This window comes from Medicago sativa, chromosome 7, assembly GCF_051527215.1.
Source record: "Medicago sativa cultivar Bolivia chromosome 7, Bolivia_mono, whole genome shotgun sequence".
NCBI classification, from domain to species: Eukaryota; Viridiplantae; Streptophyta; class Magnoliopsida; order Fabales; family Fabaceae; genus Medicago; species Medicago sativa.
In genome coordinates this window covers 36764935-36792429 of record NC_140755.1, presented here as the reverse complement: position 1 = coordinate 36792429, position 27495 = coordinate 36764935, and the positions used below count along the sequence as shown (strand labels likewise).

General features: G+C 37.6%; 3 long non-coding RNA genes across 3 annotated transcripts; all 3 read left to right on the top strand.

The window, feature by feature from the left end:
* The first annotated feature begins 10637 nt into the window (after positions 1-10637).
* On the top strand, positions 10638-12834 carry LOC146906004 (uncharacterized). Its single transcript, XR_015018502.1, has 2 exons — positions 10638-10903; positions 12655-12834. It is a non-coding gene; the product is annotated as an uncharacterized LOC146906004 (long non-coding RNA).
* Positions 12835-16727: 3893 nt separating this feature from the next.
* On the top strand, positions 16728-18982 carry LOC146906003 (uncharacterized). The gene is made up of 2 exons (XR_015019567.1): positions 16728-17051; positions 18803-18982. It is a non-coding gene; the product is annotated as an uncharacterized LOC146906003 (long non-coding RNA).
* Positions 18983-22083: 3101 nt separating this feature from the next.
* LOC146906002 (uncharacterized) lies at positions 22084-25151 on the top strand. Its single transcript, XR_015018947.1, has 2 exons — positions 22084-23202; positions 24972-25151. It is a non-coding gene; the product is annotated as an uncharacterized LOC146906002 (long non-coding RNA).
* Positions 25152-27495: the final 2344 nt, after the last annotated feature.

Here is a 27495-nt window from a genome sequence, read left to right as displayed (position 1 = left end):
CAGCACAATTTTATTAAGAAAAGCTAGTTAAGAGAAACACCAAAAGCTTACAAGATGACCTAATACAAAAACCCCTAAAGTACAAAACACCAAAAGGGCACAATTACGTTCATGGAATTGTTTGAGTAACTTTGCCTTTGGTCTTTCATTCGTAGGCTGTGCATGGGATGATTGAAGACTAATTTGGTGCGAGTCTTGTTTTGTTCACAGATAGGGAGATATCTGGATGATATTGTGGGGTCCAGCCATTGTCACATGGCCAACATACATTTGACAAAACGAAAGGTTGCATGTAATGACAAGTAGCAAAGTGCATGGTGTACATATGAGGTAATGCATGAGTAACACATGTTGTGGTGCATGCATTGCAAGGGACACTTGGTGTTTTCCATGAAAGGCAAATGACAAGTGTCTTCATGCATGTAAGGCAACTTTGGCTTGCTTTTCCTATAAATAGGACCATAAGCAAGCATTCATAACACACCACAAGAGAAGAACAACAAAAAGCAAGAGAGAAAGAGAGCCTTGCTCAAGAGAAAAGTGATCCTCATAGAGTTTTCTTGTGAGAGAAACAGTGAACCAATTTGTGAGAGTGTTCCTTACAAATTGAGAAATACATTGTATTGAGATCCACATGAGGGTGAAGTTGTTGTATTCCCATTATCATTATAGTGGAAGTTTTAAGAGGCCCAGTGGTCCCGTGGCTTTTCCCTTTCTCACATTGAGAAGGTTTTCCATTCTAAAATTCTCTGTGTCATTACGTTTATATTTCATGTTTTCGCTAGTGCCTATTTTGAGTTCACAGAGGAGGGAAATTATGCATGTATTTCCCAAGAGATACTTGGTTGATATTGAACGTTGGTGACATTGGTGACATTAGTGTATTTTGATGAGAGACAATTCTGTGAAGCCCCGATACTTCAAAATGGATGACGTATCGTATCCCCTGCGTATCCTGCACCGATACCTGCCCGATACTTCCCGATACGTATCCGGAGAGTATCCAAATATTAAATTTTATTTTTAAAAAAAATAATTATCCGATACTTTCCGATACGTCCCGATACTCACGGATACTTGTGTTTTTTTATATTATTTTGATTTCTTTTCTTTTTTTAAAAAAAATAAGAATAAAAACATATATTGTACAAGTTAGTTACATGTTAGTGTTAACTCTTAGTAGTGATGTGTTCTTTTTTGGATATAGTGCTTCTTTTTTGGATCAATATAGTATATCACTAACAATGTTTCTTTTGGATATAATGTAGCATTGATGTATAGCACTGATGGTGCTCTTTTTGGTATATATTGCGTATGTAATTGACTAATGACCACTCTCTTAATCGTCAATATTATTTATATTTATGTTAATGTGCTACGAGCCTAGTTTCTTGTGTTTGTTAATATATTTGCATATTAAAAAATTGGTTATAATTATATTGTAAATTTAATTATATAATTTTTTTATTAACGTATCCCAGCCGTATCGTATCTTGATTTTTGAAATTTTCCCGTATCGGCGTATCAGTGCAGTATCGTATCCGTATCGTATCTCGTATCGTCTCAGACAATGCTCTATGAATGATTAAAATAAATTAATTTTGATGAGAAAGAATGAATGGTTATGAAAGAGATTGACACAATGTTACCAACGTCACCAAAGTGCAACCCGAGATCTATTTGTAGTGTTACCTTTTTGTGTAGCTGTAGTGACGTAAAGAAGAAAAAAGAGGATGGACAAGTACTAAATTAATCATGAATAAAAGTAAGGTTATGTTAACAAATGTCCTTATGGCACTAGTTAAAATATTAAAAATAAAAATATTTTTTTTGTCAAAAATATAAAAATAAATTATAAATTTGATATAAAAAAAAAAGATTTGTTTTTAAAATTTTAAGGTGTTGAATACACTATTTCTAAGATAAACTTTATCTTTTAAACTTCTTATCATATCCCTAAAAGAAAATATAATGTTCATACCCAAACATAGACTCAATACAAGGCAAAAGAGGAGGAAAACAAGGAAACGAATTTTAAGTATGTTGTCCATAAAATTATAGCATCAAATTTTTGTTTAAAAACGTCATTTAAAGAGAATTTTATAATATAGTCAATGATTTTTTTAAACTATAGAAGAGATTTTTTTTTTGACAAAAATAAATGATATCCTTTCATTCATTCAAATTGATAGATTGAATCGATAAAATTCAAAGTAGCTAAAAATAAGAAGGATGAATCTGCGAACAAACCCACAACATCCATGATAATAGCATAAAACGACATAGTACCTATGCCTACAAATATGTCTATATTAAAGTCTCGGGAATACTCGTATCGTAGAATCTGTAACGTTGACGACGTAAATTCATTGATTTAATCTGCACTTGTTCAAAACTAATCTTTCAAACCGAATCAAATTATAAGCACGGCGCAAAGATGGAAAATAAAAAACACCGCACAAAGACGGGAAGTGAAAACAAACAAAGTCGTACAAAGACGACAAAATCACAAAAACAAACAAAATAAGCTCAAAAATATGTGGAAATCACTTATTTGACTAAAAAGAAAAACAATTCGGAAGGTTGATTTTGGATCAAAATTGTTCATAAATCACTTCTCTTTATTAAATCAAAGAGAAGGAAAGTAGTGACAACTAAGGTTTGGAAGGAAGGAAAAAATAATATTTTTGTAACTTTTTCTACATTCGAGAATTAAGGATTTAACTCCACTCCTTCAAAAAAAAAGGATTTAACTCCATTAAATCCTTGGCGGTGGTTGCTAGACCCAATTCATGGTTACTCGATCTGAGGAACATATCACTTTCTTACTACTTCAGGGGTAGGTGTCGACAGATCGTTGATATTTGGCACAGGTTTATTCCCTCAAAGGTATCCTTGTTTGTGTGGCGACTCCTTCGCGACAGATTGAAAACGGCTTCTCACTTGTTCTTAGGTTGTGACACTTACAGATCTCTTTGGTTACTTGTGTTGCATTGGCTAGGTATTTCACCGGTTTTCATGGAGAGCTTCGACATCATTTTTTGCAGTTTACACATATGGCTGGTTTGCCGAGGTTCTCTCATCTTTATTTACGGATAATTTGGTTTGCATCTGTTTGGGTGATTTGGAAGGAAAGGAACAACCACGTCTTCAACAATGTGGCTTTGAATCCTTCCGTGCTACTAGAAAAAGTTAAACTTAACTCTTTTTTGTGGTTAAAATCAAAACAAGTTGCTTTCTCTTACAATTATCATGACTGGTGGAAACATCTGTTACTGTGTATGGGTGTCCATTAGTTTTGGTTGTTTTGATAGTGCTCTCTTTAATTGTGGCACTCTGATTTTGTAAATACTTTTACTTGTTTCATCCTTTGCACACCTTGTGCGGGGTGACCCTCTGTTAATATTTATATCATTTTAGCTTGTTCAAAAAAAAAAAATTAAACATTTTAAAATTAGTATTTGAGTGGTAAAATGGATTTTTAATTAGATCCGAGTTAGTCAAAAAGTCATTATATTAGAGATTATATTATTAGCTAACGTTTATTTTACTTATAATTTAAAATTAAATCATATTCTTCTGTAAAAAGAACTCCCATTCTTCTTGATGTTTGCCGTAGAATTATTTATATATGCATCATTCTTTGGTTTATTACAAAATATATGTGCATTATTATTTTTGACTGTCAATATATATATATATATATATATATATATGCATTATCATTGAGTTTAATATTGTCTTATAATCTAATTGTCTAGTTTTTTCTAATAAAAACCTATTAAAAAGATGCAAAAGTGGACCCTTAACATTTTGAACCTAAAATGAACTTACTATGATAATATATAAACGACCCTTAGTAAAATAGGAACAAAATAATTTCTTGCTACATACATTGTGTAAACCCTGCTCAGCGTCATCATCAAGAGAAATAATACGATTTACCTTCTTTCTAGAAGTGGCGGATGCAAGAAAAAAAATTGTGTTGCGGTCACCATCCATGTACCAATGGGACTTTGCACGTTTTCGCCAATAGGCATCATCCTGGGCTAGCAAGCATTGCATTTTCTTTCTTAGATCAAACATCCAAACATGTCCCTCACCTGAAGAATGTAGTCGCATATTTTGCAATTGACAACGACAATCTTCAATGTCACTTTTCAGCTTATGACAATGAGTTTTACTCCAAACGGACATTTCTTCCTCACGAGAGGGCATCTTAGGAAAAGAATATACCTGCCAAGAGTTAGTAACCATCTCCATAAACCCCGGTTCTAAGTGCCACACAATTTCATACCCAAAATAGCGTTTATTGAGGTGAGGTAAAGGCATAGGACTACAGATAAGGATGGGATAATGATCGGAAGCAGGTGCCACAAGAGTTTCTACAGAAGCTTTCGAAAATAAATTGAACCACAATTTATAGCAAGAGCACGATCTAACCTTTCATCCACCGCACGCGGCGTACCAAGACTTTTAAACCATGTGAGTGGACAGCCTTCAACTAGGACATCTGACAAGCCTTAGTCAAGGACAGCTTGCCCGAAGCCATTAATAAACCACCGAGGTATATTGTTACGACTTTTTTTCCCTGGCATCCAGAATGTCATTGCAATCTCCAAATATGCACCAAGGACCTGAAAATTGATCAGAAAGCTGACAAACACCCATTACAATAAACTCACAATCACCACCACCAATTCAACCGCATCCATCTCCACCTACACGAACCATCACCACCCGAAGCATGAAAGGCATTGTCAAACCCCGCACGATATTTAACTTATCAATCTCTCAATCTGACCACACCATCTCCCCCATACCTAAAATTCCCCAAACTAGCCTTATCAGACCCGAATTGGAATTCCGCAATGCAATCTGAATTTGATGCTCTTATTCGAAATAAGACGTGGGATTTAGTTCCTCGTCCTTGTAATGCTAACCTTATTGTAGGTGATGGCAGGTCACAGGTTGCAGGTGTTGATTGTGATGAAACATTTAGCCCAGTGGTGAAACCTGCTACCTGTTGGTGTAAGCCCTAGAGGCCAATAATTTATGTTAAACTTATCTTATGTATCATGACTTTTATTATTGAATAATATATGGCACTCTTTATTATATTTATGTAATGTTAATAAAGTCCTTAGAATAGATAGTTCGTGTAATAATATAATTAAGTGTGACTTAATCATGAGATTACATTATCATAAAGAACACTATTCTTAAATGTATCCTTAGTCAAAGCTTTAATATGAATAAAGGATAAAAATAAAGCATCGAGACTATTATGTATGTAGACTGATGACCGCATCTCATGGGTCATAGATATGAGATATTAAGTGTATACATAGGTATAAGTATTAGGAGTAATATTTATACTGGATTGACCCACCGTGAGAATACTACATAGTATGTTATGATATTGTCATAAGATATTCTCACAATGATAATAATGTATATTGCTCTTAGACCTGAAACCACTATGATCCCTAGATGTGGACTCAAGTGCTTTGTTACCATTCTAACGTTGTCTGTAAAAGGATAACCAAAACGTTGGTTGATGGGTACTTGATGAAGCATGCTGAGGGACATGAATGTTCTAGATGGGATTTGTCCCTCCTCATAAACAGGAGATATATCTTTAGGCCTCTTGATGAAATATGACTGTAAAACTGCATGGCCATGCCGAACTAAGTCAATATAAGATATTGGACTTATTCGTTATTTAGTATATTTTGGAATCAAGAAATATAAATATTGATCTATACAAGGGTGACAAAATATCTATGCATTGGGATCAATGAAGATATCGAGACAAAGGAGTAATTATACACATGAGTATTATCATGGAAAGGTTTCGTTAGATCACTTGACATTCTTGTCACTTGGGTAGCAATGATGTGTTGCTAGATACCGCTCATTGTTTATAGTATTAAATATTAGATTTAATATTATTACCAACGTGACTAGAACCTATAGGGTCACACACAAAGAACAGTCAAAAGAGAAATATATAAGTATGACTTATATAAAGGGGTGCGTTTAGTAAATGACGCTGATTAGTTAGCAAAACTACTAAACTCGTTGTTGGGCTTACTGAAGCCCAATAGTGACTTCTGACTTGCAGAGCACACTAGAAGCTCTATAAATAGAACTCTAGTGCTGAAGTTTTTGGTTACACATTTTGAAGCAACTCTCTTCTCTGCACTTCTGATTCCTTGGCTAGCACCGAGTTTTGGAGGAGCACTATTCGTGTGGGACTTGCTAGAGGATTTGCTGCTTGCTGCTTGCTTGGCTGTGATTGAGATTCCAGTTTCCAGTTTTCAGCTTTCAGATTTCACACTTTGAGGTAACAATCGAATCACTGATTCATGTTTGAATTTTGTAATGATCCAAGGAAAGAAAATCGAAATTATTCTGCTGCTTCTACTCCCTTCTGTTGTATTCAATTTTCCTTCACTACCATTCGAACATTGCTCACCATTGCCCTCTCCAAATCATGGCCTATTCATAAACTGGGTGTCCAGAATGCCTTTTTACATGGTGATCTTCATGAGACTGTTTACATGCATCAGCCATTGGGTTTCCGTGATCTCTATCATCTAGATTATGTTTGTCAGTTGAAGAAGTCATTGTATGGTCTCAAGCAAGCGCCTAGGGCATGGTACCAACGTTTTGCTGACTATGCTACCACCATTGGCTTTTGCCATAGCACATCAGATCACTCCCTCTTCATATATCGACAAGGTTTGGACATGGCCTACATTTTGTTGTATGTAGACGACATCATTCTCATCACCTTCACTCAGGTCCTTCGCAAATCAATTATGTCACTCTTAGCATCTGAGTTTGCAATGAAGGATTTGGGGCCTTTGAGATACTTTCAGGGTATTGCAGTATCTCGTTATCCTGATGGCATATTTCTCAGTCAAAGCACATATGCTTCAGAGATCATTGAACGTGTTGGCATGGCATCCTGTAAACCATCATCCACTCCTGTTGACACCAAGAAGAAACTTAGCACCTCATCCGACACTTCTTATGAGGATCATTCCTTGTATCAGAGTCTTGCAGGGGCCCTACAGTATCTCACCTTCACTCGACTTGACATATCGTATGCTGTTCAGCAAGTTTGTCTTCACATGCATGCCCCTCGCATTGAACACATGCTTGCTCTTAAGCGCATTTTGCGCTATGTTCAGGGCACCTTACATTTTGGACTACATTTATCCCCATCTCCCATTACAAAGCTTATCTCCTACACTGACGCTGATTGGGGTGGATGACCTGACACCAGACGTTCTACATCTGGTTACTGTGTTTTTCTAGGTGACAACCTTATTTCTTGGTCTTCCAAAAGGCAGCCAACTCTCTCCCATTCTAGTGCTGAAGCTGAATATAGGGGTGTTGCCAATGTTGTCTCCGAATCATGTTGGATTCACAATCTTCTCCTGGAACTCCATTTTCCTATTCCTCAAGCCACTTTGGTGTATTGTGACAATGTTAGTGCCATCTATCTATCTGGTAATCCTATGCAGCATCAACGCACTAAGCATATTGAGATGGACATTCATTTTGTTCAGGAAAAGGTAGCTTGTGGTCAGGCTCGCGTCCTCCATGTTCCCTCACGACATCAGATCGCAGACATATTCACCAAAGGACTTCCTAACATTCTCTTTGATGATTTTCAGACCAGTCTAAGCGTCCATGAACCTCCCGCTTCGACTGCGGGGCTGTGATAGAATAGAATATTTTTTTGTAATTAGTCATAATTAGTTTCCTATAATTATGTTGTATCATAATTAGATAGTTGACAAAACATTACACATTGATGTATAAATTAGATAGCAGAACCACCGTCCGCTGACCGGGCAGCGGAACCCCCGGCTAATCTGCGTAGGGTGATCATATGTCGAATTTTAATTTAATTTATTTAATTATAAGGTATAATTAATAATAATAAAAGTGTGTTTGTTATTATTATCATGTGAATGATTATGGCCTTAGTCCTTTTATTTTATTTCTTTTGGTTATTGAAATACGGCCTGCATGTCGTGCCTCTCTCTTATATCTCTATTTGTACATTCTCTTCTCATCCACTCCCTCGTATGTAAAACGAGTTTCTTTCATATGTAATGTAAATAGAATGCAAGGAGGTAATAGGGCTCAAGACGTTAGGATAGTCCTGGAAGTCAAGCTTGGAGAAGCAAGGTCGTTTCTAGGATTAGTTTAGATTCTCTCATTGGCTTGAGAGAGTCATAGCGTTAGGATGTCCATAATCATGTCACTTTATTATTGTATAATTGTTATGCATGTTATGATTGGAGTGTGAATATATATGATATATAAGCCGTGGTGAGGTGAGATCAAACTTAATAAAAATCCTTCAAATGAAAATATTAAGTTTAATGCTTTCCAAAAGTTTAACACCCTTCAAGACTAATATCGAATATGTGGGTTTTGCCTCCGTGAAGCGCATATTTTATACTAGTAAGTTGCAGTGCGGTAATCCAATTTACCCAAGTGTTATTCTTTTGGGTCTAACTTAACTAAATTAATTTTAATTTGATTAGAATAAATTTAGAAGCTATAATTGGGCAACATCTATATGATAGATTTGAATAAGAGTTATTCACCTAATAGATTTGAAAGTTGTATAGGATACAATTGGAAATGTTCCTACCTAAATAGCTGAGTTTTAAGTACAGCCCCCGTTGACTTAAAGCAAGGTGAAATAAGGATTTCAATCCACTAGAAAATCTTCCAACGGGATTTTCCGAGTCAAATGTTTGAAGGTCATTTGATTTGAGTAAAATAGTGGGAGTGTATTTAATGAAAGGCCAAATTAAATATGTTATTTTCTTGATACTTATTTTGTATATTTTAAAATTGTAGATGGACAATAACGCTTCAAACAACATTTTGCGATCACTCATTGAAAAGGAAAAATTGACTGAAACAAATTTTATTGACTGGTACCGTAACATGAGGATTGTCCTCACCCACGAGAAAAAGTTGTATGTGCTTGATGGACCCGTTCCTGAGGCACCACCTGCTGGAACTCCTGCGGCTCAAAGAAATTCTCATACCAAGCATCTCAATGATTCCGTAGAAGTCTCTTGCATCATGCTAGCCACCATGACTCCCGAGCTGCAAAAACAGCATGAAGGGATGGCTGCGTTCGATATGATCGAACATCTAAGGACTCTTTATGAAGAGCAGGCTAGGCATGAAAGGTTTGATGTCTCTAAGGCCCTTTTCTCTACCAAGTTGTCAGAAGGAAGTCCTGTAGGACCTCATGTGCTCAAAATGATTGGGTACTCTAAGAACCTAGCTCGATTGGGATTTGTCCTTGAGCAGGAACTTGTTGTTGATCTTATCTTGCAATCGTTGCCTGAAAGCTTCAACAGTTTTGTCCAGAACTTTCTCATGAATGACATGGACAAAACACTTCCACAGCTTGCAGCTATGTTGAGAACTGCTGAGAAAAATATGAAGGGAAAGGGAAAGGCTGCTGCCGTTTTAATGGTTAATAATGGCAAGTCCAAAAAGCACCATAAGAAGCCTAATAAGTCTAAGGGAAATGGCAAAGGCAAGTCTGTTGCCAAGCCATCAACCAATGCTTTGAAGCCTACTGGAGGCGTGGCTAAGGAGGGCAAGTGCTTCTACTGCAACAAGCAGGGGCATTGGAAGCGTAACTGCCCAAAGTATCTGGAAGACAAGAAGAATGGAAATGTTCCAACTACTTCTGCAGGTATTTTTGTCATAGAAATTAATATGTCTACTTCTACATCTTGGGTATTATATACTGGATGTGGTTCTCATATTTGTACTGATGTGCAGGGCCTGAGAACGAGTAGAGCATTGGCAAAAGGCGAGGTCGATCTTAGAGTTGGCAATGGAGCAAAAGTTGCTGCTTTAGCTGTTGGAACTTATGTATTGACCTTACCTAGTGGTCTTTTAATTCATTTAGAAAACTGCTATTGTGTACCTGCCATTAGCAGGAATATTATTTTAATTTCTTGTTTGGACAAGGCTGGTTTTTATTTTACAATAAAGGACAAATGTTGTTCCCTTTATTTGGATAATATTCTTTATGCTAATGCAATTTTGATTAATGGACTTTATATCCTAGATCTTGATATGCCTATCTATAACATTAATGCTAAGAGGATGAAACCAAATGAGTTAAATCCGACTTACCTTTGGCATTGTCGTTTAGGCCATATAAATGAGAATCGCATTTCCAAACTCCATAAAGATGGAATTTTGGACTCTTTTGATTTTGAATCATATGAAACATGTCGATTTTGAATCATATAACATTAGTGATCTTTTAGGTCTCATACTGTAATATCCCGCTTATCAGTAATGGAATATTACCCATCAGACGCGTCAGAGGACAAATGTTCATGGAAAGTAAGGGTAATGGAAATGTCTATAAATGGCATAAGTCAGGTATGAGCTAGATATCAGAGATTAAGTGTTACAGAACGTCAAGTACGACGGAAGATGTTTTTATGAAATATCAGTCAAGCAGGGGTTTATGTATCAGTGTCAGGTTAAGCGCGACCAAGATGAAGGGCATTTAAGTAATCTCGCACAAGGGAGTATGTAAGTGATTTTGGGTTGGAAACCTCATAATTTCTTCTTCTTTCTCTCTCTAGGTTTTGAGAAGAGAATTCTCTCCTCCTTCTCTCTAACCCACGCCCTCTCTCTCCACTCTAAATCATCCAAACTTCTTCCTAGTGTGATCAAGCATGGTTTTGGGTGGCTTAGCAAGCAAGGAACTAGTGGAGGAAAGATTAAAGCATGGTTTTTGGATGAAAGCTAAGGATCAAGATTGAAGCAAAAGCTAGGGTTTGAGCTTGGATCTTGAAGGAAAGCAAGAAAACATGATTAGGTGAGTTCCATAGATAGTTTACCTTCCCTTGGTTGTGTAAAATCATGTTAGAAAGTAGAAATTTATGTTTATGAGAGGTTTAGAACCTTAATGTACTTTTGATAAATTCTTGTTAATTACTTGTTAGTTTGCCATGAAAGATGTTTATAAGTGTATATATATGTTGCTGGATGTTTTGGTGCATTGCAGGATCAAACTGGACAAGTTTTGGGTCAAAACTGGAAATTTGGTACCTCAGACCCGAAGAGCTACGCTATTAGCGAAATCTACGCTAATAGCGAAATTTTCAGGATGAGCCACGCCCCAGCCGAGCTATTAGCGCAGCTCTCTGGACTTGGCCAACTTGCTTTGGCCTGTTGGCCCAGTTCAGGGTCCGTGGTGCATTCCGAAGCTTTTCTTTCAACGTTTTATAACTTTATAACCCCAAAACAACATCTAGGCAATGCACATAACATCAAATGAATCTTGAAAAGAAAATCATGGCAAACTTAACAAGAATGGCAAGAGTGAATCAAGAGAGTTTAAGCCGATATAACTCGGGTAGCAAATGAATTAAGAAAGGGCATGAAAGTAGAGCCTTGACATAGCTTGTCAAGAACTAGAATAGTTAGTAAAGAATAGAATGCTAGGCATGAGTAGTATGCTTGATTAGATGCGAAGTGATATAGAGTATTCTCTTCGTATAGAAACTAAAGTGCCATACGAGTGTGGCCAGACGTGAATTGATTAGACATCTCTTCACATAGCATGTTAAGCAAGCATATAGTTTACCTCTAGTCGGATCGTATAGGCATCCGAGGTAAAAGAGATAGCATTTATAGATTTAATACTCATGCATATATATAGACCAAGACATTTAAGTTAAAGGTGTCATGTCTCTTGTGTCCACACTAGGTTGGCTCAAGGGGTTTCCATTAGGTGAAACGGGGTTAGCCGTAAGGAACCCGCATGTCACTTAGTAAGCAAGATGTAGTGGTCGTGTCTCTTGTGTCCACACTAGGTTGGTTCAAGGGGTTTCCATTAGGTGAAACGGGGTTAGCCGTAAGGATCCCGCACGTCACTGCAGGAGTTCCGTTGGTTATACCTTAGATAGGTTTCCATCGGATAGATAGGGATTGCGCTCGGGGTTACTCCACTCGGGGCTTTCCGTAAAATGAACTCAGATAATGCTTGTTTGTTAAACGCTAACTTATGAATGAATCTGACTGTGCATATTTATTAGACATATTTATGTTATGTCATAGAGCCTTGATGTAGATCATCAAGAATTAGTAGAGCCTTGACGTAGATCGTCAAGAATAGTAGAACATAGACGTAGATCGTCAAAACTAGTATGATAGCAAGATAAGGTACGTTGTTAGAAACATCGTATTTTGCATTAGAGCAAATAAAGAAAGATATGCCGATGATGATCTTAGGTTTCCCCTAATCGTCCTGTTTAGAACCGTGTCATGATTACGTTAGAATTAGGCCTCGATACGTAGAGCGTATTCTTGGCATTGCGGTTTTAGATTCCCCTTGACCGCCATGACACGTATAGGAAGTGAAGCCTATAACAGTGAGATAAGACTATGACGGCCCTAGTATGCACGACCGTCTAAGTATGCAAGTCCCCACACACGTATAATCAACCGGCAGGTTGTATTTTAGACACGTGGTGACCGTAGGTTTCCCCTGAGGTTGCCTATAGCCTAGGATTTAGGGGAACTCACTGAGACATTATGTCTCATCCCAATCCTTATTTGTTTCAGATAAACAGGTTGGATGGCAAGCTAGTAGCCGAATGGATATATCAGCAAGTGTTCGTTCGTACCCGCTGCAGGATGATATGGATATGCAAGGACACATTTATCATATTTTAGAAAAGTCGAGTTACTTTATTATTGTACGAACGCACATTGTTGTATTAGATATTCATTGTGAGTTTTTATGTTGTAAATTTTTAATGTATCCAGTACTAAATAAACGCACATGCTAGACTTTCTAGATACGTCTAGTATGGGTGTTACATTTGGTATCAGAGCAGGTCGATTCAGATCGTGCCTTGGGTCATTAAGTTACAACAAAGGTAGTGGGACCATTGGGTTCCGGGTAAATGTTCTAGTTGTTGTTGTTAGTTGAGCCTGATCAACTCAATTTAGCATTCGACGATTAGAATGGATGCCTGGGAGCTGAATATGACCCTGGAGGAACGAAGTATGTGATGAAGATGCACCGGAAAGTGTGAATTCAGAAGTAAGAGCTCGGAATGAGTACTAGTAAGAAGTTGATCGTGCCAGTAGGTGGCCGGTGAACTAAGCAAGTAGAAGTATGAATCCTCCGGGAATGTAAGGCAATGTTGAGAAGGGTCGTTCCGATAGTGTTGGGTAAGTTGTTAATGATACTTCGTATACCCGTAAGTGAAGAATACAAAAATATCTTAGCAGGACCTGAAGCTTCAGTAAGGGTCGTAGTTAGAACGGAATTGTATTCCAGAAAGTAAGCGCAAGGCTCCAAGATAGAGAGCAGTCGACGTAGGTTGACGGGATTAGTAGACTCTCAGGATTAGCGTTATGTTATTGAGATTATGGACTTGAATGTTCAAAGTGAACAAGGTTCTAGTGCTCGGGAAGCTACGTTAAGCGGTAACGCAGAGAAGTAAGCTACTCGTAGTAGAAAAGGATTCAGTGAAAGGTTTATGTTATCTGGAATGAAGCATCAGTTTCTAAAGTGCTGAGAATTGTATCGAATTAGGTTGATGCTTGCCATGCATATGTAGTAGAATATATTTTAGATGTTGGGAATGACTGATGTGCATTGAATTACTTGAGAAATAAAAATTTATGCAAAGTATGTTTTGAAAAATTGAGCTGAAGAAACTCATCAATAGCGAACCCGGAGCGAAATTTTTCAGTTCGTCTCTAGGGAATGCAGTGACTATTGGAGAGTTGTCTTCACCATCTTTTATGCAATGAGAAATTGTTTTTTTTTTATATCGAGTGACGAATGCATATCATATCTTAAAGTTTTCAAAAGGGAAAGAGGCATGGGCAATCATCAACGAAAATCGATCCGGTTTAACGTGACTTTGGAAGTTAATGTGTCAAGAAATAAGAATGAGTTTGGACCAAGAGTTTAGAGGCACCAGTATCTAGAATGGAAGTCACAGATGTGAAATCATGAAGCAAGAAGTTAAATGGTGCAACGTCATATGAAATCACGAGGATTTTGGATTTCGCAGAGTTAAGATAACCCTCGAATCTATGTTTGCTTGATGAACTTGGGAAGGCTCGTTAGGATGCTAAGTTGTAAAGTTTACATGATTTTAGAAAGACATACGCATATGGGTGATTGAAGTTGACATTTTTTTTAAAAAAATTCAAAATGAAATTTTGTAGGTACCGGTTTGTTACGACTCGCGTAGTTTGGACTAAACTCACTAGGACTAAGATTTGATGACAAATACGTGTTATCAACTCGTCCTGGGATTTTAGAGTAACGACTGGGACCTAGATTTAGTATATGTTTTATATATAGTTGTAAATCATCAACGCCAATGACCCGTGTGCTAATTTACGAAATTTTCTTAGAAAGAAAAATTAACGAGCAAGCACAGGAAGGATTAAGCAAAACATAGTATGCGAGATACGAAGCTACAATGTTAGATGCATAAGGAAGTATGTCCGAATGCAAGATGAGTCTACCATGGGATGTTGTAAGAGCGTTTCATGGAATAGTAGTTATGTAATAGCAAAGATGTGCTCCTTGAGTTAAGTTGCTCAGGAATAAGAGTAAGTATGACATTGATATGTCCAGAGGTAAGTTTCCTTGAGATTCAATCTTACCAGCAAAGAGTAGAGCGAGGTTGCAGAGTAGCATGCAACATAGAAGTATCGAGCAGAGTTCAAGCAGATATTAATGTAATAATAGAAGAAGAATAAAGTTCACTCATTTCAACGAATCAGAGTATTGGCTGAAGCCAACCGGTGGGAATCACAGTAGCGCAACGAAAGTTAATTTATTAAGTTGCGAACAGTAGCCATGGAACATGGAATTTTGTAGTAAGAATCTTCGTGAAAAATGTTCGAGATAGAAATACCATTTCAGTGAGAAGTATTATGTGGAAAGCGAGGAGTTCTCGTTATGTTAAGTAAGTATAGATGCTTATACAACCAGTATTGATTAAGGTAAAAGTTTAAAGAAAGTATCTTCATTCAAGTAAGATGAGAAAGACTAGAGTTAACACATATGAATTAATCGGGTTGCCTTTTTGGTGATGTCGAATGCATAGAAGAGTTGTGGGTTAGTCAGAAAAAAATATGTGCTATGTTAATGGAGTACGATTTATGGGTTATGCCTGACGAAGTACGTACCCTCTTAAACCATACTTGTTAAATGATAACGATACTTTCTAGAATGGTGTCAAGCCATGATTTTATAACTTTTAGAGTTAAGATTGGTATTGAGGAACTTGGGAGCGATGTTTATTTTAAAAACATGAAATTTCACATTGTTAAAATTGATGAGATACGTCGTAAGCGAGTAAGCTCACTTAAGACGTACAAACTTCAGGACCAACTTGTTAGAGACAAGTGTGAAGGAGAGTCATAAAACCTTTTTCAGATATAGAGACTCGTCATGTGGTTCTGCAGTACTAGTATAGACTCAGTTTTAAAATGATATTTTTCTAGTCATGTATCTATTCGCTCCAAGAACCTATGTACCAAAGTTTAGAAACTCTTAGAAACAAAAACTAGAATGAGTATCATTATTAACTAACAAGCAATGGCGCTAGAAAGTATGCCAATACTAGAAGATAAAGTTTTATGAATGACAATGCCCATGTGATACTAATGTCCTACGGGATGCACATATTTGTGCTTAGAATGTCCAATGCAAGTGTAAATGGACTTAGTAGAAAGTTTTAAGAGCGTGCAAACCTCAAGATTGGTTAATAGATTTTTAGGTGAATCGGTGTGTATGGTTTCACTTCTTCATATCAAGTTAGACAAGTTACCCCTGGAATCGGGTGCAAGGAGACTGTGAGAGATAGAAAGGTTTCTTAAGACTCCGAAAAGAGATAATAGATTTGCTGAATCATCAAGATGAGTAACAAAGTAAGAGGCAAAAGTCGCAAGGTGCGGCAAGAAAGATTATGTATGCGTGATAAGATGCATGCATGATAAGATGTGTCAGATACAAGTAAGCACTGCAGGGCAAACCTGGATATCAGTAGAACTCCAATTTAAAGGCAAATCCTGAGTGATTCAGATAGAGAAAAGTTACTTAGATGCAGAGTTCATGCTAAGCAGAGAAGGAATGGATCCGAGACAAGCAATCCTCATATAACAAAAGTTAGTTTTAATCACTATGTTCTCAGACAGTTCTGTGATTTTGATAAAGATAGTAAGATTGAAGAGACCATATTCAATCATATGCAGAATAAATAAGAGGAAGAGTTACATGTATTGATAAGGAAAGTATGCTTCGAAACTCTTCAGAGTGAGTTTGATCAGATATTGTATGACTAAAGCCAAAGAAGGCAGGACTTAGATGCAATCATTGATAGATGATCTTTAAATTTCGAGGACAAAATTTCTTTAAAGGGGGTAGAGTGTAATATCCCGCTTATCAGTAATGGAATATTACCCATCAGACGCGTCAGTGGACAAATGTTCATGGAAAGTAAGGGTAATGGAAATGTCTATAAATGGCATAAGTCAGGTATGAGCTAGATATCATAGATTAATTGTTACAGAACGTCAAGTACGACGGAAGATGTTTTTATGAAATATCAGTCAAGCAGGGGTTTATGTATCAGTGTCAGGTTAAGCGCAACCAAGATGAAGGGCATTTAAGTAATCTCGCACAAGGGAGTATATAAGTGATTTTGGGGTGGAAACCTCATAATTTCTTCTTCTTTCTCTCTCTAGGTTTTGAGAAGAGAATTCTCTCCTCCTTCTCTCTAACCCACGCCCTCTCTCCCCACTCTAAATCATCCAAACTTCTTCCTAGTGTGATCAAGCATGGTTTTGGGTGGCTTAGCAAGCAAGGAACTAGTGGAGGAAAGATTAAAGCATGGTTTTTGGATGAAAGCTAAGGATCAAGATTGAAGCAAAAGCTAGGGTTTGAGCTTGGATCTTGAAGGAAAGCAAGAAAACATGATTAGGTGAGTTCCATAGATATTTTACCTTCCCTTGGTTGTGTAAAATCATGTTAGAAAGTAGAAATTTATGTTTATGAGAGGTTTAGAACCTTAATGTACTTTTGATAAATTCTTGTTGATTACTTGTTAGTTTGCCATGAAAGATGTTTATAAGTGCATATATATGTTGCTGGATGTTTTGGTGCATTGCAGGATCAAACTGGACAAGTTTTGGGTCAAAACTGGAAATTTGGTACCTCAGACCCGAAGAGCTACGCTATTAGCGAAATCTACGCTAATAGCGAAATTTTCAGGATGAGCCACGCCCCAACTGAGCTATTAGCGTAGCTCTCTGGACTTGGCAAACTTGCTTTGGCCTGTTGGCCCAGTTCAGGGTCCGTGGTGCATTCCGAAGCTTTTCTTTCAACGTTTTATAACTTTATAACCCCAAAACAACATCTAGGCAATGCACATAACATCAAATGAATCTTGAAAAGAAAATCATGGCAAACTTAACAAGAATGGCAAGAGTGAATCAAGAGAGTTTAAGCCGATATAACTCGGGTAGCAAATGAATTAAGAAAGGGCATGAAAGTAGAGCCTTGACATAGCTTGTCAAGAACTAGAATAGTTAGTAAAGAATAGAATGCTAGGCATGAGTAGTATGCTTGATTAGATGCGAAGTGATATAGAGTATTCTCTTCGTATAGAAACTAAAGTGTCATACGAGTGTGGCCAGACGTGAATTGATTAGACATCTCTTCACATAGCAAGTTAAGCAAGCATATAGCTTACCTCTAGTCGGATCGTATAGGCATCTGAGGTAAAAGAGATAGCATTTATAGATTTAATACTCATGCATATATATAGACCAAGACTTTTAAGTTAAAGGTGTCATGTCTCTTGTGTCCACACTAGGTTGGCTCAAGGGGTTTCCATTAGGTGAAACGGGGTTAGCCGTAAGGAACCCGCATGTCACTTAGTAAGCAAGATGTAGTGGTCGTGTCTCTTGTGTCCACACTAGGTTGGTTCAAGGGGTTTCCATTAGGTGAAACGGGGTTAGCCGCAAGGATCCCGCACGTCACTGCAGGAGTGCCGTTGGTTATACCTTAGATAGGTTTCCATCGGATAGATAGGGATTGCGCTCGGGGTTACTCCACTCGGGGCTTTCCGTAAAATGAACTCAGATAATGCTTGTTTGTTAAACGCTAACTTATGAATGAATCTGACTGTGCATATTTATTAGACATATTTATGTTATGTCATAGAGCCTTGATGTAGATCGTCAAGAATTAGTAGAGCCTTGACGTAGATCGTCAAGAATAGTAGAACATAGACGTTGATCGTCAAAACTAGTATGATAGCAAGATAAGGTACGTTGTTAGAAACATTGTATTTTGCATTAGAGCAAATAAAGAAAGATATGCCGATGACGATCTTAGGTTTCCCCTAATCGTCCGGTTTAGAACCGTGTCATGATTACGTTAGAATTAGGCCTCGATACGTAGAGCGTATTCTTGGCATTGCGGTTTTAGATTCCCCTTGACCGCCATGACACGTATAGGAAGTGAAGCCTATAACAGTGAGATAAGACTATGACGGCCCTAGTATACACGACCGTCTAAGTATGCAAGTCCCCACACACGTATAATCAACCGACAGGTTGTATTTTAGACACGTGGTGACCGTAGGTTTCCCCTGAGGTTGCCTATAGCCTAGGATTTAGGGGAACTCACTGAGACATTATGTCTCATCCCAATCCTTATTTGTTTCAGATAAACAGGTTGGATGGCAAGCTAGTAGCCGAATGGATATATCAGCAAGTGTTCGTTCGTACCCGCTGCAGGATGATATGGATATGCAAGGACACATTTATCATATTTTAGAAAAGTCGAGTTACTTTATTATTGTACGAACGCACATTGTTGTATTAGATATTCATTGTGAGTTTTTATGTTGTAAATTTTTAATGTATCCAGTACTAAATAAACGCACATGCTAGACTTTCTAGATACGTCTAGTATGGGTGTTACATTTGGTATCAGAGCAGGTCGATTCAGATCGTGCCTTGGGTTATTAAGTTACAACAAAGGTAGTGGGACCATTGGGTTCCGGGTAAATGTTCTAGTTGTTGTTGTTAGTTGAGCCTGATCAACTCAATTTAGCATTCGACGATTAGAATGGATGCCTGAGAGCTGAATAGGACCCTGGAGGAACGAAGTATGTGATGAAGATGCACCGGAAAGTGTGAATTCAGAAGTAAGAGCTCGGAATGAGTACTAGTAAGAAGTTGATCGTGCCAGTAGGTGGCCGATGAACTAAGCAAGTAGAAGTATGAATCCTCCGGGAATGTAAGGCAATGTTGAGAAGGGTCGTTCCGATAGTGTTGGGTAAGTTGTTAATGATACTTCGTATACCCGTAAGTGAGAATACAGAAATATCTTAGTAGGACCTGAAGCTTCAGTAAGGGTCGTAGTTAGAACGGAATTGTATTCCAGAAAGTAAGCGCAAGGCTCCAAGATAGAGAGCAGTCGACGTAGGTTGACGGGATTAGTAGACTCTCAGGATTAGCGTTATGTTATTGAGATTATGGACTTGAATGTTCAAAGTGAACAAGGTTCTAGTGTTCGGGAAGCTACGTTAAGCGGTAACGCAGAGAAGTAAGCTACTCGTAGTAGAAAAGGATTCAGTGAAAGGTTTATGTTATCAGGAATGAAGCATCAGTTTCTAAAGTGCCGAGAATTGTATCGAATTTGGTTGATGCTTGCCATGCATATGTAGTAGAATATATTTTAGATGTTGGGAATGACTGATGTGCATTGAATTACTTGAGAAATAAAAATTTATGCAAAGTATGTTTTGAAAAATTGAGCTGAAGAAACTCATCAATAGCGAACCCGGAGCGAAATTTTTCAGTTCGTCTTTAGGGAATGCAGTGACTATTGGAGAGTTGTCTTCACCATCTTTTATGCAATGAGAAATTGTTTTTTTTTTTGATATCGAGTGACGAATGCATATCATATCTTAAAGTTTTCAAATGGGAAAGAGGCATGGGCAATCATCAACGAAAATCGATCCGGTTTAACGTGACTTTGGAAGTTAATGTGTCAAGAAATAAGAATGAGTTTGGACCAAGAGTTTAGAGGCACCAGTATCTAGAATGGAAGTCACAGATGTGAAATCATGAAGCAAGAAGTTAAATGGTGCAAAGTCATATGAAATCACGAGGATTTTTTATTTCGCAGAGTTAAGAGTACCCCTCGAATCTATGTTTTGCTTGATGAACTTGTGAAGGCTCGTTAGGATGCTAAGTTGTAAAGTTTACATGATTTTAGAAAGACATACGCATATGGGTGATTGAAGTTGACATTTTTTTTTAAAAAATTCAAAATGAAATTTTGTAGGTACCGGTTTGTTACAACTCGCGTAGTTTGGACTAAACTCACTAGGACTAAGATTTGATGACACATACGTGTTATCAACTCGTCCTAGGATTTTAGAGTAACGACTAGGACCTAGATTTAGTATATGGTTTATATATAGTTGTAAATCATCAACGTCAATGACCCGTGTGCTAATTTACGAAATTTTCTTAGAAAGAAAAATTAACGAGCAAGCACAGGAAGGATTAAGCAAAACATAGTATGCGAGATACGAAGCTACAATGTTAGATGCATAAGGAAGTATGTCCGAATGCAAGATGAGTCTACCATGGGATGTTGTAAGAGCGTTTCATGGAATAGTAGTTATGTAATAGCAAAGATGTGCTCCTTGAGTTAAGTTGCTCAGGAATAAGAGTAAGTATGACATTGATATGTCCAGAGGTAAGTTTCCTTGAGATTCAATCTTACCAGCAAAGAGTAGAGCGAGGTTGCAGAGTAGCATGCAACATAGAAGTATCAAGCAGAGTTCAAGCAGATATTAATGTAATAATAGAAGAAGAATAAAGTTCATTCGTTTCAACGGATCAGAGTATTGGCTGAAGCCAGCCGGTGGGAATCAGAGTAGCGCAACAAAAGTTAATTTATTAAGTTGCGAACAGTAGCCATGGAACATGGAATTTTGTAGTAAGAATCTTCGTGAAAAATGTTCGAGATAGAAATACCATTTCAGTGAGAAGTATTATGTGGAAAGCGAGGAGTTCTCGTTATGTTAAGTAAGTATAGATGCTTATACAGCCAGTATTGATTAAGGTAAAAGTTTAAAGAAAGTATCTTCACTTAAGTAAGATGAGAAAGACTAGAGTTAACACATATGAATTAATCGGGTTGCCTTTTTGGTGATGTCGAATGCATAGAAGAGTTGTGGGTTAGTCAGAAAAAAATATGTGCTATGTTAATGGAGTACGATTTATGGGTTATGCCTGACGAAGTACGTACCCTCTTAAACCATACTTGTTAAATGATAACGATACTTTCTAGAATGGTGTCAAGCCATGATTTTATAACTTTTAGAGTTAAGATTGGTATTGAGGAACTTGGGAGCAATGTTTATTTTAAAAACATGAAATTTCACATTGTTAAAATTGATGAGATACGTCGTAAGCGAGTAAGCTCACTTAAGACGTACAGACTTCAGGACCAACTTGTTAGAGACAAGTGTGAAGGAGATTCATAAAACCTTTTTTAGATATAGAGACTTGTCCTGTGGTTCTGCAGTACTAGTATAGACTCAGTTTTAAAATGATATTTTTCTAGTCATGTATCTATTCGCTCCAAGAACCTATGTACCAAAGTTTAGAAACTCTTAGAAACAAAAACTAGAATGAGTATCATTATTAACTAACAAGCAATGGCGCTAGAAAGTATGCCAATACTAGAAGATAAAGTTTTATGAATGACAATGCCCATGTGATACTAATGTCCTACGGGATGCACAGATTTGTGCTTAGAATGTCCAATGCAAGTGTAAATGGACTTAGTAGAAAGTTTGAAGATCGTGCAAACCTCAAGATTGGTTAATAGATTTTCAGGTGAATCGGTGTGTATGGTTTCGCTTCTTCATATCAAGTTAGACAAGTTACCCCTGGAATCGGGTGCAAGGAGACTGTGAGAGATAGAAAGGTTTCTTAAGACTCCGAAAAGAGATAATAGATTTGCTGAATCATCAAGATGAGTAACAAAGTAAGAGGCAAAAGTCGCAAGGTGCGGCAAGAAAGATTATGTATGCGTGATAAGATGTATGCATGATAAGATGTGTCAGATACAAGTAAGCACTGCAGGACAAACCTGGATATCAGTAGAACTCCAGTTTAAAGGCAAATCCTGAGTGATTCAGATAGAGAAAAGTTACTTAGATGCAGAGTTCATGCTAAGCAGAGAAGGAATGGATCCGAGACAAGCAATCCTCATATAACAAAAGTTAGTTTTAATCACTATGTTCTCAGACAGTTCTGTGATTTTGATAAAGATAGTAAGATTGAAGAGACCATATTCAATCATATGCAGAATAAATAAGAGGAAGAGTTACATGTATTGATAAGGAAAGTATGCTTCGAAACTCTTCAGAGTGAGTTTGATCAGATATTGTATGACTAAAGCCAAAGAAGGCAGGATTTAGATGCAATCATTGATAGATGATCTTTAAATTTCGAGGACGAAATTTCTTTAAGGGGGGTAGAGTGTAATATCCCGCTTATCAGTAATGGAATATTACCCATCAGACGCGTCAGAGGACAAATGTTCATGGAAAGTAAGGGTAATGGAAATGTCTATAAATGGCATAAGTCAGGTATGAGCTAGATATCAGAGATTAAGTGTTACAGAACGTCAAGTACGACGGAAGATGTTTTTATGAAATATCAGTCAAGCAGGGGTTTATGTATCAGTGTCAGGTTAAGCGCGACCAAGATGAAGGGCATTTAAGTAATCTCGCACAAGGGAGCATATAAGTGATTTTGGGGTGAAAACCTCATAATTTCTTCTTCTTTCTCTCTCTAGGTTTTGAGAAGAGAATTCACTCCTCCTTCTCTCTAACCCACGCCCTCTCTCTCCACTCTAAATCATCCAAACTTCTTCCTAGTGTGATCAAGCATGGTTTTGGGTGGCTTAGCAAGCAAGGAACTAGTGGAGGAAAGATTAAAGCATGGTTTTTGGATGAAAGCTAAGGATCAAGATTGAAGCAAAAGCTAGGGTTTGAGCTTGGATCTTGAAGGAAAGCAAGAAAACATGATTAGGTGAGTTCCATAGATAGTTTACCTTCCCTTAGTTGTGTAAAATCATGTTAGAAAGTAGAAATTTATGTTTATGAGAGGTTTAGAACCTTAATGTACTTTTGATAAATTCTTGTTGATTACTTGTTAGTTTGCCATGAAAGATGTTTATAAATGTATATATATGTTGCTGGATGTTTTGGTGCATTGCAGGATCAAACTGGACAAGTTTTGGGTCAAAACTGGAAATTTGGTACCTCAAACCCTAAGAGCTACGCTATTAGCGAAATCTACGCTAATAGCGAAATTTTCAGGATGAGCCATGCCCCAGCTGAGCTATTAGCGCAGCTCTCTGGACTTGGCCAACTTGCTTTGGCCTGTTGGCGCAGTTCAGGGTCCGTGGTGCATTCCGAAGCTTTTCTTTCAACGTTTTATAACTTTATAACCCCAAAACAACATCTAGGCAATGCACATAACATCAAATGAATCTTGAAAAGAAAATCATGGCAAACTTAACAAGAATGGCAAGAGTGAATCAAGAAAGTTTAAGCCGATATAACTCGGGTAGCAAATGAATTAAGAAAGGGCATGAAAGTAGAGCCTTGACATAGCTTGTCAAGAACTAGAATAGTTAGTAAAGAATAGAATGCTAGGCATGAGTAGTATGCTTGATTAGATGCGAAGTGATATAGAGTATTCTCTTCGTATAGAAACTAAAGTGCCATACGAGTGTGGCCAGACGTGAATTGATTAGACATCTCTTCACATAGCAAGTTAAGCAAGCATATAGTTTACCTCTAGTCGGATCGTATAGGCATCCGAGGTAAAAGAGATAGCATTTATAGATTTAATACTCATGCATATATATAGACCAAGACTTTTAAGTTAAAGGTGCCATGTCTCTTGTGTCCACACTAGGTTGGCTCAAGGGGTTTCCATTAGGTGAAATGGGGTTAGCCGTAAGGAACCCGCATGTCACTTAGTAAGCAAGATGTAGTGGTCGTGTCTCTTGTGTCCACACTAGGTTGGTTCAAGGGTTTTCCATTAGGTGAAATGGGGTTAGCCGTAAGGATCCCGCACGTCACTGCAGGAGTGCCGTTGGTTATACCTTAGATAGGTTTCCATCGGATAGATAGGGATTGCGCTAGGGGTTACTCCACTCGGGGCTTTCCGTAAAATGAACTCAGATAATGCTTGTTTGTTAAACGCTAACTTATGAATGAATCTGACTGTGCATATTTATTAGACATATTTAGGTTATGTCATAGAGCCTTGATGTAGATCGTCAAGAATTAGTAGAGCCTTGACGTAGATCGTCAAGAATAGTAGAACATATTTATTAGATAATGCTTGTTTGTTAAACGCTAACTTATGAATGATAGCAAGATAAGGTACGTTGTTAGAAACATCGTATTTTGCATTAGAGCAAATAAAGAAAGATATGCCGATGACGATCTTAGGTTTCCCCTAATCGTCCGGTTTAGAACCGTGTCATGATTACGTTAGAATTAGGCCTTGATACGTAGAGCGTATTCTTGGCATTGCGGTTTTATATTCCCCTTGACCGCCATGACACGTATAGGAAGTGAAGCCTATAACAGTGAGATAAGACTATGATGGCCCTAGTATGCACGACTGTCTCAGTATGCAAGTCCCCACACACGTATAATCAACCGGCAGGTTGTATTTTAGACACGTGGTGACCGTAGGTTTCCCCTGAGGTTGCCTATAGCCTAGGATTTAGGGGAACTCACTGAGACATTATGTCTCATCCCAATCCTTATTTGTTTCAGATAAACAGGTTGGATGGCAAGCTAGTAGCCGAATGGATATATCAGCAAGTGTTCGTTCGTACCCGCTGCAGGATGATATGGATATGCAAGGACACATTTATCATATTTTAGAAAAGTCGAGTTACTTTATTATTGTACGAACGCACATTGTTGTATTAGATATTCATTGTGAGTTTTTATGTTGTAAATTTTTAATGTATCCAGTACTAAATAAACGCACATGCTAGACTTTCTAGATACGTCTAGTATAGGTGCTACACATACATACTGATGTGTGTGGACCCCTAAACATAACTCCTAGAGGAGGTTTTCACTACTTCATCACATTCACTAATGACTTTAGTAGATTTGGATATGTGTATCTAATGAAACATAAATCTGAATCATTTACTTTATTCAAGGAATTTCAAAATGAAGTAGAAAACCAACTAGGCAAGAAAATAAAAATGCTTCGATCTGATCGAGGTGGAGAGTATTTGAGCTTAGAGTTTGACAATCATCTAAAAGAATGCGGGATCTTGTCCCAACTCACACCTCCTAGAACTCCACAATGGAATGGTGTTTCCGAAAGTAGAAATCGAACCTTGTTAGACATGGTCCGATCAATGATGAGTCACGCTGAACTTCCAAACTCCTTATGGGGATACGCCTTATTAACTGCAGCTTATACACTTAACCGAGTTCCATCCAAAGCGGTAGAAAAGACACCATATGAGATATGGAATGGTCGAAAACCCAATGTGGGACATTTAAAGATTTGGGGTTGTGAAGCTTATATAAAACGACTTATGTCTACTAAGCTTGAACAAAGATCTGATAAATGTTTCTTTGTGGGATATCTTAAAGAAACTAGAGGATACTACTTTTACAAACCTTCTGAGGGAACAATTGTTGTTGCCAGAAATGGAGTCTTTCTTGAAAAGGATTTTGTCTCCAAAAGAATCAGTGGGAGCAAAGTAGATCTTGAAGAAGTTCAAGACCCACAAAGTGAAGACATACCGATGGAGGAACAAGAACAGGATACACAAACTGGTGTGACAGAAATTCCTATTCCAGTAACACAAGAACCACGTAGGTCTAACAGGATACGTCAAGAACCCGAGAGATATGGATATCTCATATCAAAAGAGGGTGATGTATTGCTCATGGACCAAGATGAGCCTGTGACTTACACAGAGGTCATTACTGGTCCTGAATCTGAGAAGTGGCTTGAAGCCATGAAATCTGAAATGGATTCCATGTACACAAATCAAGTTTGGAACTTGATTGAAGCACCTGAAGGAATTAATCTTATAGGATGCAAGTGGGTTTTCAAAAAGAAAATCGACATAGACGGAAAGGTTAATACCTATAAAACGCGATTGGTTGCTAAAGGCTTCAAACAAATTCATGGTGTAGGCTATGATGAAACCTTTTCACCAGTTGCAATGATTAAATCCATTCGGATCTTACTTGCTATCGCTGCATACCATGATTATGAAATCTGGCAAATGGATGTCAAGACTGCTTTCCTTAATTGAAATCTTCTTGAGGATGTGTACATGACACAACCTGAAGGATTTGGCGATCCTAAAGCACCCAAGAAAGTATGAAAATTACAGCGATCAATCTACGGATTGAAGCAAGCTTCCAGAAGTTGGAATCTTCATTTTGATGAAACTGTACAACAATATGGATTCATTAAAAATGAAGATGAGCCTTTTGTTTACAAGAAGGTTAGTGGGAGCATAGTCTCATTTCTGGTTTTATATGTGGATGACATATTGTTAATCGGAAATGAAATCCCTACATTACAAGGAATCAAAACTTGGTTAAGGAAATGCTTTTCTATGAAAGACTTAGGTGAAGCCTCCTATATATTAGGAATCAGGATCTATAGAGATAGATCACAGAGATTGCTTTGCTTAAGTCAGGGTACATATATAGACAAAGTCCTGAGACGTTTCAATATGCATGATTCCAAGAAAGGATTCATCCCTATGTCGTCAGGTATAAATCTATCAAAGACTCAATCCACTTCAACTAACGAAGAAAGGGATCGAATGCGTGATATTCCATATGCTTCAGCAATTGGGTCTATCATGTATGCTATGTTATGTACTCGACCAGATGTCTCGTATGCTTTAAGTGCTACGAGCAGATACCAGTCTAATCCTGGCAATGATCATTGGATTGCTGTCAAGAATATCCTTAAGTACTTGAGAAGAACTAAGGATACTTTCTTGATCTATGGAGGTCAAGAATAGCTCTCTGTAATTGGCTACACTGATGCTAGTTTTCAGACAGATCATGATGACTTTAGATCGCAATCTGGATATGTGTTTTGTTTAAATGGCAGTGCTGTGAGCTGGAAGAGTTCAAAGCAAGAAACAGTCGCTGATTCTACAACAGAAGTCGAGTATATTGCTGCATCTAATGTCGTAAAGGAAGCTGTTTGGATTAAGAAATTCATTTCTGATCTTGGAATAGTTCCAAGTATTGTGGATCCCATTGCATTACTATGTGATAACAATGGAGCAATCGC